This window comes from Heterocephalus glaber, unplaced genomic scaffold (genome assembly GCF_053883595.1).
Source record: "Heterocephalus glaber isolate CG9 unplaced genomic scaffold, H.glaber_assembly_v1.0 deba00001497, whole genome shotgun sequence".
Taxonomy (NCBI): domain Eukaryota; kingdom Metazoa; phylum Chordata; class Mammalia; order Rodentia; family Bathyergidae; genus Heterocephalus; species Heterocephalus glaber.
Genome location: NW_028258320.1, coordinates 36,260,958 through 36,274,378, shown reverse-complemented (window position 1 = coordinate 36,274,378; position 13,421 = coordinate 36,260,958). Strand labels below are relative to the sequence as shown.

General features: G+C 37.5%; 1 protein-coding gene and 1 long non-coding RNA gene across 25 annotated transcripts in view; one reads left to right on the top strand and one right to left on the bottom strand.

Moving 5' to 3' along the window:
- Sgms1 (sphingomyelin synthase 1) overlaps positions 1–13,421 on the top strand; it is a 381,142-nt gene that overhangs the window by 298,166 nt on the left and 69,555 nt on the right. The window lies entirely within an intron of this gene.
- Positions 205–12,587, bottom strand: LOC147825636 (uncharacterized). The gene is made up of 2 exons (XR_015440546.1): positions 12,180–12,587; positions 205–11,036 (listed from the first exon to the last, which is right to left on the bottom strand). It is a non-coding gene; the product is annotated as an uncharacterized LOC147825636 (long non-coding RNA).

Here is a 13,421-nt window from a genome sequence, read left to right as displayed (position 1 = left end):
AGTTAATATTTTCAAGAAATAACATATCCACATGGTTCAAAATTCAAACTGGAGAAAGAATAGTAACAAATGTACTTACTACCCTTGCCACCCAGGTCACTCCCTTGAGGTGGTAGGTATTGGGTCTTCCTTTTGAAGCTGTCAGGGTATATTTTGTGTATGTATTAGCAAGTCCATGCAAATTACCATTCTGGCCTCTTTTACACAGATGGTAACCTGTAATGAATATAAATCTGTTGCCTTGCTTTTTTCATTTAACAATTAGACTCATCCCGAAGTGTTGTACACCAAACTGTTAGTACTGATGATCTCTGAGGGCTAAGGCCGAGGAGGCTGGCTTGCTTGTGGAAACTGTCTACAGACCTAACTTATGGACTTCTATATTGTTCAGATCTTTTTACAAGAAGAATATATTGCTCTTATGATAATAGGGAAAGTGATTTGAAGAATTAGTTTAATATAAATAAATTTGTACAACCATATATACATCAGATCTTTGATTCTTCTAATAGCTCCCTCCAGGATAGGCACATGGGGGTTCAGGGGAGGTGAGTGTGTGTGTGTTTGTGGAGGGCTTTTTGCCCTGGGACAGGCAGTGGCTGAGAGAAATCTCAAGAAAAGTCCCTTCATCATGATTTTATACCGTGGCCTCAGCAGTTAAGGAAAATGAAACAACTAGCACTTCCTCCTCTGGGCAGTTTGTCCTGTGATGTAATCAGTGTCTTCCCAGTCGTGAATTGTCCTTGGAATCATTGAAAGGCACCAAATCTGTCCTGGAGTGACAAGGGTTAGAAGGAAGGCTATGCTTCCAGCTCAGGCTTTCAGGAAAGCTTCTTTTGTCTACCTGCTAATGGATAGATAAGCCTTCAAGAAGATATGTCACGAGAGCCTTTGAAGCCTTCAGAGTGGTGGAGTGTTTGACCACCAGTGTATGCACTGGAAAGTCTCAGAAGAAAGGAAGGAGAGAGCTTTAAAGTAACTTAGAAATTGCCTGGACCTCTTCCTGGTAGTTCTCTTTCTTGTAAGGAAACATCAAGCACTGTCTGTCAAATTGCTTTGTTCAGAGCAACATGCATTTAACTGTAGCAGCATGCAGGTTCCCACTGCTGTAGAAAAAACATAGGTGGCTGTTACCTTTCTTGTGTTAAAGTTGTGGGTGCTGAAGAGCTTGATTAGCAATGAAGTCCTATAGTTTTGTTTTTATACATTGAAGGAAAGAGCATTCGGCAGTTTAAAGATACTCCCCATGATCATGTGATAGGAGCTGGTAGAATGGACACTGGGACACAAGTCAGCCTGATTCTGAAACTTCTTAGTCCTAACTTTACCATAACAATACAATGATACCTAGATTTATGAACTTGATTCTTTTCACAAACTGAGTTGGATGAGGACCAAATCAAATTCAATGATTAGATCCAATGTTGATCTTATGGGAAAACTTGATTTGGTTCTCCTTCAGTTTGGTTTGTGACCAGAATCGTGGAGAGAATTGAGTTTGTGAACCAAGGTACCACTCTTGATTTTATAATTACTTCAACTCTTAATGTTGCTATAATGCTTTTGTAATTACCACCTAAGCTATTTGAAGTAATATGATCCATTTCCTACTGTACTAATCTTACTATACTCAATGTTTATAAATAATGGTGTAGATTTCCAAAGTTGAGGTCAAATCCACAAAGCCTGTGGTACAATAATTACTGCTATAATTCTTCATGTGGTCTGATGGAGAAATGTTTAAAATCTTGATCTACCTCTCCAGATCCTCAGGATTAATTTTATTTTCTGGTTTCTGCTGAGATAGATTTATATTTTTAAAGGAGGGATCTTTCCAGGTAGGTTTTAATTACCATGTTAGGTATCCTAGGTTTGCCCTCCTATAGTCTAAAGAATAACAGCATAAGCAACTGAGGAAGAAAACATTCTGATGTCCTTTGTCACAGCCTTTAAACCTCTGCAAGAGAGCCCCTCAGAGCATAGTGATTTTACCAGAGGGAACAGATGAGAGAGAACCCTTCCTGGCCAAAGCAGGGGTTCAGCTTGTGCATCACATGGTCAGTGTGTTACAAACCAAGCATGAAAGCCTTTTGTGTTCTCAAGCTCTAGTTACAAAGCCTGTTTATTCAAGGGAAAGATGAGATCGATGAAGTTGAGGGATGTGCTGCTGGCTCTTCCACAGCCCAGGTTCTCCCAGGCCTTCTCTGCTCATTTCACACCTTTCCATCCTGCCCCAGAATGGCCCCAAATTACATTTTTTTCCTCTGATTTCACATTCCTTTATTATAGTTCAGAATGCTTATGTTGTGGAAAAAAATAACTCACTTAAAACATAATAACAATTTTGTAGAACACATAAATTCTAGGCAATGAGAACTTTACATATTTTCACAGGTAGTTTTGTTTTTATGGTACACTGAAGGGAATTTAGGGAAGTTCCAAAAGTTTCCCATGGTCACATGCCAGGAGCTGGTAGAATAGACATTGGAGCCCAAATCTTCCTGATTCCCAAACTTCTACTCTTAGTCCTACCTTTGCATATTGAAGACTTAACTGTAATTCAGAACTGCTAGGGCCGGGGATTTAGCTCAGTGGTTTCGCCACCTGCTGCACAAGCACAAGGACCAGAGTTCGATCCCCGGTACCAAAAAAAAAAAAAAAAAAAGAACTCTGCTTTCAGAAACAACTCTCCAGGTCAACAACTTAAACAATGGATCACCATTAGCCTTACCAGTAATAAGACAAATAGATAGGTATGACCTCCTCCATGGCTGGCTCTGGCAACTTGTTTGTGAATCTAAAATTACTTCAAAATAAAAAGTAAAGCCAAAATAAGTTTTGTAAAGATAGGTGAGGCATCAACTGGAGACTGGATAAAGAAAATGTGTTTTTTTTATTAAATGGAGTACTACTTAGACATAAAGAATGAAAAATTAGAGACATTTATAGCTGAATGGATGCACATTGAGGTGCTACTCATGAGTAAAATAAATAGAACACACATGTAAATAACGAAGTTTCTTTAATGTGAGAAACTGAAAGTGTAAATAGGACTAGAAGGTATAATAGATAACGTGAAATAGGAAGAAAAGGGGCAAAGGGGAAGGGGAAGTGGGAGGGTTCGGGGAAAGGAAAGAGGGGAATGGAATTAATATGAGAAAATGAAAAAATGGAAACAGTCTTTGTTAATAGGGAAGAGTGGAGGGGTTAAAGGGAGGGCAGGGGAATGGGAAAAAAGATAAGAACTAAGATAGGTTACATAAAGGTACAAATTTCCAATGATGAATGTCATTATATTGTATACCTAAAATGTACCAATAAAATTAATTTTAAAAAAAGATAGGTGAGGAAGAAAGATGACAAGTTCTAGCCCAGCTTGGTCAATTTAGTGACTCAATATGACCCTTTTCTCAAAAAATAAAACAAGATCTAGGGGTATAGATCAGTGTGAAGGCTCTAGGTTCAGTCTCCAGTACCACAAAAAAATATTCTTTAAAAATTCTCTTAAATTAATATTTTTATTCTCATTTTAGGATGAGGAAATAAAAAGTTCAAATGTTAAGCAGGTTACTCAAGATCAGACACATGGTGGTCATTGGGGAAGGAAGGAAGAAAAATTTAACCCAGTTCCAGAGATTCCACAGCCCATTTTTAGTCCATTCAGGATGCTGTACCAAAATACTATAATCAGGTAGCTTATACACTACAGAAATAGTTGAGAAATACATTTCACAAGATTTTACAGGCAGGGAAGTACAAGACCAATGCACTGGCAGATTCAGTATCTTCTTCCTAGTCTGCTGTCTTCTCACTTTACCTTTTCATGGAGGAAGAGATGAGGGAGCTCTGTGGGGTCTCTTTTATAGGAGTACTAATCCTATTTGTTTGTGAGGTCTCTACCATCTTGACCTAAACACCCCCCCACACACACACACAGGTACTATCTCCTAATAACATCACCTTAGTGGTTACGATAAAGGTTTGGGGAAGGTTGCTGTAATCAGCCTATAGAACCATCTTAACCACTGTTCTTTGAGGCTATCTCATTTTTAAATATGTATGTTGAAAACATTAGTCCTGAGCCAAGCCCTGTTCCCAAGTGGCAGTATTTTTATTTTATACTGGGGGGAAAAAGATGATATCTCTGTACCTACTAAAAAAGGGTATACATTTAAATATACAGGCTATGTTTCGTGTACGTGTAAATAAATAGACCATTTGTGTATGTATGTGTATGTGTGTAGTCCTGGGGATTGAACCTAGAGGCTTTCATATTAATCTGCATCTCTAGCCTTTTTGTTATTTTTTCATTTGAGCTAGAGTCTTACTCAACCCTTTAGTTTCCTGTGCTGAATTTGAACTTAGTGATCCTCCTACCTCAGCCTCCCAAAGCGCTGGGATTACAGCCATGCATCACCACACCCAGCTAAGTAGAGTAATTTTAACAGATAATTTATATTTCAGACAATTTTGAAAAGCATGTGGAGCAGTAAAAATCAAAACTATGTGTATGAGAACTAGTTATTATAAATATTGTATTTTCTACAAATAATTTCTGTATCCCGAGTCTCTAAATTGTAAATGCTGTGTTTCTCTCTGTTCGGTTACTCAGCTTTCCCAACCTTTTGTTCTATGGATTTGGTTGCCACAGTCATACAAGAAGAAACCATCTTTTTGTCTTTTTTATTAAAGGATGAGAAATATGTAGATTATTTTGAGACTTTAAACAAAAAAGAATGAAAGTTTAAAAGAAAACCTCCATATAAATTGTAAAATTCCTATAAAACATAATGTAACACAGATCTTTTAAAACTTTTCCTTTTTCCACTGCTGCACCCCAACTCTCTTTTTAAGCTTTAAAAGAAAAAAAGAAGAAATGGATCATTTGCCTCTGTTTATCGGTAAACAATTTAATGATAAATTCTGAATAATTCTGGTATGATAGGATTAGAATTGTAGTACAAAGATCTAACTTCACATAACTCATTCCTGAGCCCTGAAGCCCTCATCTGTGAAATACTCAAATTGTTGGCTCAGAGAATTGGGTAATTTTTAAAGTACCTTAAAACAAAAGATTTCAGTATATATTTGTTTAAGAAAACTTTCTTCTTCTTTCTTAAGAATATATTGTACAATTCTTTGATTCCTGACTTTAATTAGCTGCTTCTGAAGACTTTGGCCTGTGTTACACCGACTTTGTATGTTGGGTGTGTCAGAGAAACAAGGAAAACAAGTTGCTATTTTCCAGCACCTTGCATCAAATAGCATTCTGTGGTACTCTTTTTAATCATATGTAATTGCTTTGAAAAAAATCAGATACTCATAAAATTTAGAAGAGCAGACAGGCCTGTGAAGTTGAATTTCCTAAGACCAGAACAACTGAAGGGACTGTTTTTGAAAGAACCGTGACTTAGATCTGTCTGCTAAATTTAGTCTGTCACCTCACTGGACTTTTTCCTCTCAGTTTCTGTTTATAACACAGGGTGTGTGTGTGTGTGTGTGTCTGTGTCTGTGTTTGTGTGTAATGAGGAAGGAATTCCCCCTTTAAAATATCTAAGTGTTTTAGTCTTTTATTAATCCTAAAAATAATGTGTTATTGTAATAAATTTTGAACCATGAAAAGATGCAGAATAAAGTCACCAGGGATCCCTTTTATCAGTGTGGTGCATATACCTAAAATCTTGTTTTTAATACAGATATATCTATTACACTGTTATCACAAAAATATGAATGTGCCACACATTTACTGAATATACATTGGTTAAAATTAGCCTTAAGGAAGCTATACATGCTGGCTCATGTCATCCCAGTACTCTGAGAAATCCTGTCATCCCAGTATTCTGAGAAACTGAGGCAGGACAATCACAGACTTCAGGTCAGTCTAAGCAACTCAGCAACTTGGTGAGACCTTGTCTCAAAAAAACAAAACAAACAGCAACAAAAAATGAATATAGAGCCCCTCCCAGTGCTCAGGAGAAGGCTCTCCAGCCACCATACCAAAGCTCCCAGCACAGAGGAGGTGAGCCACTCCCAGCACCCCAGGAGGAGGCTCCCAGGCCACCAAAGAACCATTCCCAGTGCAGAGGAAGTGAGCCACTCCCAGCACCCAGGAGGAGGCTCCTGGGCCACCATAGCACAGCTCCCAATCCAGAGGGGGTGAGCCACTTGAGCACCAACAGCACACACACCTGCCCCCATGGAAATGAGAAGTCACATAAACAAGCTTCAAAACCAGACTTCCAGATCACCTACAGCAACCCCAAAGGGAAACGAGATGGAACAGTCTGATATTCAACCACCTGGACTCCCTGAACTGGCAACAAAAGAGGATCTAGAAAAAATGAAATTAGAAATAATTTCTCACATAACAGCAGAGATTGTGCCCATAGTGCAAGACATGATTAATAAATGTAGAGAGGACATAGATAAAAAAATAGAGGAGCTGAGGAACATGATGGAATCCAAACATAGAAACAAATGGAATCCATAAAACAGATACAAACAGATTTCCAGGAAATTAAAAACTCCACTGAAAGCTTACACAGCAGAATGAGCCAATGTGAGGACAGAATTTCAGTATAGAAGATAAGATTGCAGTTAGTGACCAAGAAAAGAAAAATTGCTTTAAAATTGTAAGGAACCACGAGAAATTCCGCAGCCGCTAGACGATGCAAAGAAGAATAATATAAGACTGATCAGAGTCAATGAAGAACCAGGAGAGAGTGCAGATGACATAAAAAAACTGTTCACAGAAGTGATGGCAGAAAACTTCCCAAGCGGGGGGAAAAGAACTTGACATACAGATAAGTGAGGCATATAGGACTCCAACTAGCCATATCAAAAAAAGCTACACATAGGCAAATAATAGGTAAGATTCCAGAAACCCAACAGAAGAACAAAATTCTACAAGCAGTTAGAGAAAAGAAACAAATCACATACAAAGGAAAGCTAATCGGAATCACAGCAGACTTCTCACAACACAAAACCCACAAGGTAAAAAGAGCATGGAGTGAGGTATTTCAAGCTCTAATGGAAAACAGCCTCCAACCCAGATTGATGTACCCTGTAAAACTATCTTTCAAAATTGATGGAGAAGTAAGATACTTTCATGACAAAGAGCACCTTAGGAACTTCATGAATACCAAACCAGCACACCAAAAAATTTTAATCCTAGGAAAAGACAATGAGAATCACAACCCCAGGAAGCCCAGCAGAATGAATCTGTTGGGCGCAACAAGAAATTAAATGCAAAGGGGGAGAATCCAACAAAAAGAAAAAGTCATGGCAATAATAAGTCAATACACATCAGTTATAACCATCAATGTTAATGGTCTCAATTCACGATTCAAAAGAAATAGACTGGCAGAATGGGTCAAGAAGCAAGATCCAACAGTATGCTGCATACAAGAAACACACTTAATTCAAAAAGAACCTCATAGACTGAAAGTTAAAGAGTGGAAGACAATGTGTATTTCACTCCATGTGACAGAAACCTGAAAAACAGCAGGAGTAGCTGTCCTCTTTGCAGATCAAGTGGATTTCAAACCAAAATCTGAAACACTTTTGGTCCCAAGAATTTCAGATAAGGGATACTCAACTTGTGTGTACAAATCTATTATGAACATGTGTTTTGATTCCTCTTAAGTAAAAACTTAAGAACAGAACTGTTGGTTCTTAACAGTAATACAAGTAATTTCTATATTGTTTTCCAAAATGGTTTTAGCATTTTACATTCACATTAGCAGTATTCGAAAGTTCTAACTTTTTCACACCTAAGCTGACATCTATTCTTTTAAAACTTTTAACTTCATCTCCCTAATGAGTGTATAATACGGTCTTGTTATTGTACTGACTAGTATTTTTCTGATTCTAGTGTTGCACACCTTTCCTTGGGCTGTACTGGCTATTTATCATCTTCTTGTGTCTACTTTTTAATTGGGTTGTCTATTAATGAGCTGTAAGAGTTCTTTACATATTCTGGCTATAGGTTATATGTATTATAAATATGGTCTGTTTAAGGACTACTTTTCATTTTCTTAACAATGTCATTTAAAGTTCTAAATTTTGATGGAATCTCATTTATCAATTTTTTTATTTTATACATCATGTTTTTTGTATTCTAGGAAATTCTTGCCTACCCTGAATTCATAAACATTTTCCCTTATAATTTCTTCTTAAAGTTTTATAGTTTTAGTCTTTCATATTTAGGTTCATAGATCCTTTCAAGTTATTTTTATGTATGGAAATAAAGGGTTGAGGTTAATTTTTTACACACAGATACCAGGTGTTCTAGTGCCGTTTGCTGAAAACACTATCTTTTCCTCAGCTCTTAAGTTGAGTTTATATTCTATAAAATGTTAATGTCAAATAATCTTTCAAAACTCAGTGGACCATATATGTGTGGTTCTATTTGTAGATTCTGTGTTATTCCAGTGATCTATATGTCTTTCCTTCCTCCAACACTGCCTTGATTACTGTAGCTTTAGAGGAAGTCTTAAAATTAGGTACTAAATGTCTTCCAACACTGTTTTTTTTTCTTTTTCTTTTTACTTTTCTAGGTCCTTTGTACTCCTACATAACTTTTACATTTCAATATCCAATTCTTCATTTATAGCAAGTATACACAGACCTGAATTTTTATACATACCTTGTGTTTTCTAATCCTGCTAAATTCAAATATAAGTTCTCAGGGCTCCTAGAGATTTCTTAGTATTTTCTCTGAAGATGATCACTTCATCTACATATAAAGATTTTACTTCTACCTTGCCAATCCTATCCTAATTGTGTCATTTAAAACTATTTTGTTTTTGGCCTGTGTTTCAAAGTTTAATGGACAGATGAAGAGTAGGCATATCTGCCCTTGTTCACCACCTTAGAGAGAAAGCATTGTATCTTCTCCATTCATATAAGGCATTTTTCCTGGAAGTATGGAGTACATGTCTTTGATCTGCTGAGAAGGTTCTGTCCTACTTCTAGTCTCCTGATAGCTTTTACCATGAACAGCTGTAGAATTTAGTCCAATACTTTTTCTGCAACTACTGACAGGATCATATGACTTTTTCCTTTCCTCTGTTAAGATGATGACTTATGGGGGTGGATCTTCCAATGCTGAACCAGCACTGCCATCCCTGTAATGAATCCACTTTCTGCATACTGCCAGATCGACTTCTAATAGCTTGTTTTGTTAAACAAATTTCTATCTATGTTCATACTTTTTTCTTCTATTATCTTTATCCAGTTTTAGGATTAGCACAATGTTGATTTCCTAAAATGAGGGAAGAAGTGTTCCTTCTTTTTTCTGCTTTAAATGTTTGATATAATTTATCAGTTAAAATGTATATGATCCTGTTGTTGTCATATAGGTAGGTTTTCAAGCTAGGAATATACCTTCTTTAATAGGTGCTATGCAAATTTTACATTTCCTCCAGAGTTAGTTTCATTAATTTGTCTTCCAAGGTACTTCTTAGAAGTTGTCAAATTTATTTCAAAACGGATTTTTGTAATATGCTTTCTGTATCTTTTTAAATTCTGTAAAATCTGTGGTAATGTCGTCTAAATTTTGGTAGTATAATTTTAAAAATGTATAATTGATATTGTGAAATAGGAAGAAAAGGTCTAAAGGAGTAGGGGAAGTGGGAGTGGTAGGGGAAAGGAAAGAAGTGAAAAAAAATATGAGAAAAGGAAAAAAAATGGAAACAAAGTCTTTGCAAATAGGGAAGGGTGGAGGGGGTGAAGGGAGGGCAGGGGAAGGGGGAAAAAATAAGATCCAAGATACATCATGTAAAGGTACAAGATCCCAATGATGAATGTAACTATTTTATATCTAAAATGTATCAATAAATTTAATGGAACAAAATCCCAAAAAAATCCTGGAAGGAAACCTTTATCGTGCCATAGAGAAATCTTCCAGATTTATGCCAATGTATACCCTCTTAGGTCCTCTCAAGGAACCCCATTCATCATGGAGGGGGCTAATTTTGTCTTACTTCCCTAACCCCCATTTCCAAAGAAGATGCCTCACACATGCTGAGTGCTGAGTACTGAGTTAAAATATAATTCAAATCCTACACTTGAGAAATGAGACCTGAGCATCTAAAGTGGCATGATTTGCCAAAGAACCCCACAGCCTTAACAGCATGGTTGTGCTGAACCTAGCTGAAGGCAGTTAGGACTCTGGTCTAAAGGAATGCTGTCCTCTGTGGCTTGCCAGCTATAAAGTCCACAAATTTGCACCTAAACTTCCTCATCGGTGAAGTGGGGACAGTGCATCCTGTTTTCTTTATTAGTATGTTTGCAGTACATAATGATTATATTCCTCGTGGGAAATTGGTATAACACCTTAATTCTTTCTTCATCCCCATCTTCTTCTCTCCTCCCCTGCTCCATCTGTTGGTCCTCTTCCTTTTTTGGGAAAGATTTCCCTATTTCTTGTTATCTTCTGTTTTGCTGTGTGTATTTTGGGTTCTCACATAAAATATGCAATATTAAAAAAATGAATATAGATCAGTGTGAAGGCCCTGGGTCCCCAGAACCACAAAATAAATTTTAAAAATTAATTGATATCACATGCATTTTTCCATATCCTGGAACATTTTCCAAGAAGATAATTTGTAATTGTGTGAAATGAACTTGTAAGGATACTGATTCATTTGAATTTCTCATTCTCAAAACTTTGTTTCCCCTGAGATTGGCTGACACTAACAGATTCACAGGTCAGAAGTCAATTAAACTTAATCCTGATTCTTATTTCTTAAGATTACTATATACAAAACTGACCTAATATAAAAATATGTAATACAGCAGTCAAATTTTACCTAATAGATTCAGTTAAGTTAGAAAAATATTTGAAAAGAAGAAAAGTCACCTGCCTTTGCCCCCTTGGGTTTTCCATGTGGGTAGAGGGGCTGTTGCCCAAAGCACCACTTTATTCTTTATCAAAATTGTGGCAGAAGAATGGTAGTGATTAGCCAGCTGCATGGTTACAATTTCGTTATTTCTGAACCATCTTCCCTTCCTTTCCACACTGGCCTTAAGCCCTGGTGAAGGGGAGAGAAGGTCAAGAGATAAAGTACGTGGGCTATGCAGATCACTCTCAGAACCTGCCCAGGCCCACTGTGGGGAGATTTTTTTTTTTTTTTTTTTTTTGGTACCAGGGATCGAGCTCAGGACCTTGTGCTTGCAAGGCAGGCAGTGGAACCACTGAGCTAAATCCCCGCCCTTAGGGGGCAGCTTCTTTTAATTCTTCTTGGCTTATTTGCTGAATATAGTTGACTTTTTAAAATTAAAAACATGATAGGGATGGTCCCTGTAAACCCCAGCACTCTGGGAGGCTGAGGCAGGAAGAGTACAAGTTCATGCCCAGCCTGAACAACTAAGCAACTTAGCAAGATACTATCTCAAAAAAAACCAAAACAAAAATGCTGAGATATAGCTCAGGGCATAGGCTCTGAGTTCAACCCCCAGTACTGGGAAAAGAAAATAGAGAAGAAAAGAAAAAGACACACATTTTATTATTGTGGTAAAATATACCACTTAACCATTTTTAAGTCCACAATTTAGTGACGTTAAATGTATATGTTATTGTGCATTAGTTACCACTGTCCATCTCTAGAAATTTTGTATCATTTCAAACTGAAAATTTCTTTTAAATATTCAGATTTATAACAAAATATGGGTCCCCAAGGCCAAAAGCAGTTCAGCCTGAAGTAAATGAAAATAGTAAGAGAGGAAGCTCACAAAAGGATTTTCCATATTGTTCCTTCCTTCTCCATCTACAATTTTTCAGTTAAATACAAGAAATTTCATTGCCCATTAGTGCCATCGCCACACTTTTGCATAGGAAGTATTCCCAGAGTTTATTTGTAGGGCCTAAACACTTTTCCTGAATGGTTTTTCAGTTACTATCTTATATGCCCCAAGACTCAGACCTTTTGAAAATTCTCAGTATTTGTTTTAATGTCCAGTAGTTTTTTAAAAAATAGCCAGTACATTCAACACCTATATAGATAATATTAAATAGATATTATTACCTAGAACAAAGCTTCATTTTAAAAACAGTATGATTCCCTTAAAAGAACATTAGTAAATGTAGTATTGGTGTTACCAGGAGGTGGTAAATTGGGGAACAGATAGATAATGTTTGGGAACCAGGTTCTAATTGGTCTGTGAGTAGCCCCTACCTCACTCCATTGCATCGTCTGGCACAGGAGGAGACAGGTAAGTAGTAGAATGGAGGTTTCTCTGCTGATTCCAGTGGGCTGACAAGGAGCTCAGGAACTGGGACAAGCTGAGAATGCCAGTCTGCCACGTTTCCTAGTCTGGGTTTGCAGGAACTTGGTGCACAACTGGTTAGTCCCATCTCTGTGACTGTATTCTGCTGCTGGTGATATCTGTAGTTCTGGCAACATTAGGAAGGAAAGATTTAAAAGGTTATATTCTAGAAACCTGCCCCCTTTTCAGTGCAGATCTTGGATAGAAAGAGAAAGGTCTGTTTTGGTAGACAGTGGTAGGGCTTGGTTGGGTGGGTCTTTCAGAAGAATGCTAACTCTACTGGAATGTGTTGTCACTTGTGCAAGCAAGCGCTTGGACCTGGGAGAGGCGGAAGAACTCTGCCCAAGGGCTGGGAACAGAGCCCTTGTCGGAGAGGGGGAAGTTGCTCCCAGGTCCTACCTCCCCTTTGTTTTCTTTTCTGTTGCTCTTGCCAGGACTGCCATTGTTGGTAAGTTAGGGAAGATCCCAAGCAACATAAGTTTCCAAAGAGGGAGGGGAGACGAAATCTCAGGAAGATATGGCTGCAGGAGAGGGTGAATTCCATGACTGCCTGGCCTTGACAGCTGCTCCTGAAGAGCTACTTATGTTTAAGAGACATGTGTCACCTGGACTTGAGAGTTCTTAGATAATCTTTTCTCCTTTTTCCTCTTTTCTTTCTCTTTTCCTCCTGCACTCCCTAACCTTTTTTTGAAAGAATAAAATAATATGTAACCATGATATGTAAGTCACATGTTAAAAAGTGAAATGCCCTAAATCTTTCTAGTTCTCTATCCTATTCTCCAGTAGCCTCTGTATGTGTGTTCTAGACTTTTTGTGTTTACATGTACATATATACATAGAAGTGTATGCACTCACATGTCTGTGATAAATAAATTTTAAAATGAAAGCGTGTGTTTCTGTATCTCAGACCTGTTGATATATACAGGTGCACTGCAGTTTGTGAAATGACTGCATGGCATTCTGTTGTGAAGAAGCACCAAATTTATCTATCCTGACCACAGTGATAGGTGATTAAGTGCCTTTGGAAATTCTGTTATATAAATAGGACTGCCATGAACATTTTTGTTTGTGTGTGGGGAAGGTACTAGGGGTTGAGCTCAGGCCTTTACAGTGGACCACATTCGTAGTCCTTTTTGCTTCTTTTTTTTTTT